Genomic DNA, 1,423 nt, shown 5'->3' with positions numbered 1-1,423 from the left:
TATATTTTATGTTTTGACTGGGGATTTTATTTATTACATCTTCGTTCATATCTCACATTTACAATTTCGTCTTTTGGATTTACATTTGCGGCTACCTACTAGGGTATTTTTTGGAAACTAATGTTTCAACATTGAAATTTATTACATAAATTCATTAGAAATTCAATTTCTGTTAAATTTATTTTATCGTTTGACATTTCAAATTAAAACAGTTTGGTTGCTAGGTTACCATATACTCCATATAGGATACTATAGGATTATTTCGTCCGGGTTACTTAGTGCTTGATTAGCCTTGCGGTTATAAGAGTGGTTTTAGAAGCTGGAGGTCGGAGGTTCGATCCTCAGCTCAAGTGTGGCTTTTTGTGTTTTTCTAAACATTTATATTTCTTACAAAAGTGGTATAGAGCATTATTTATCGGTATTTGATGCTATTTCGGTACAAAATAAAATTTCAGGGGTCTTAAACATTTTCTTAAAAGTTTAAAAATAAACATTTTATAATATATTAAGGTTAGCGGTAAAATCTTAATGTATTATTTGCGGCTTGCGGGTTATATTTAACTTAAAATTTCAAGATTTATTGCGGTGATTTACTAGTGCGGAACTTTTAATTAAAAATAATGTGTAATTGTTACGTGTAGTTTTCATGTTGTGGTTTGTGTTAGGGTTTGGGATTCTATTGATTATATTGATTTGGGTTACGTATTCAAATACTACCAACGGAAAGATGGCGGCAGCTAGGCGGATACAGTTGTTGCAAATAAAACATCATACAGCGTGTCGTAGTATTGACGTATTGGATGCGTTGGCTCGGAATCCTGAATTGTCTCCAGAACAAGAAAGTGATTTCATAGTGCGGTTTCAAGACTTAGAAAAGGTTTATGAGACATTTACGGAAATGTTTTATGAACTTCAGCTCTCTGCTGCGGATATAGAGAGCTTTGATTTGGAAAGTCATCTTCAGGAGTATGACGCGTATAACAAAAAATACTATTTTATTAAACAACGGCATTTAGGGTTGACAAATTTAAACGCTTCAGCTAATGCGGATAATAGCTGTAGCAGCGGTAACAATAATGACAATCCTAAGAGCGCGCGGAATAGGGCAGTTCTCCCTAAAGTGAAACTTCCTACCTTTGCGGGACAGGTGGAAGAGTTTGTTCCTTTTATGGAATTATTCCAGTCGTTGGTGGGCAATGATGCCACCTTATCGGATACTGAGAAGATGTATTATTTAGCGGGGTCGCTTTTAGGCGAACCAAAGACTTTGACTCAGCATCTATCAGTCACAGGAGATAATTTTTCGGTCGCGATTGATTTATTGAATGCGCGGTATAACAACAAAAGGTTGTTAGCGGATCGTTTGTTGCACAACTTATTGAGTGCACCTCATGTAACTTCTAAGGGGGTAACTGGTTTAAAG

Source organism: Leguminivora glycinivorella, chromosome 2 (genome assembly GCF_023078275.1).
Source record: "Leguminivora glycinivorella isolate SPB_JAAS2020 chromosome 2, LegGlyc_1.1, whole genome shotgun sequence".
Lineage (NCBI taxonomy): Eukaryota > Metazoa > Arthropoda > Insecta > Lepidoptera > Tortricidae > Leguminivora > Leguminivora glycinivorella.
Note: the sequence above shows the minus strand (reverse complement) of the source record.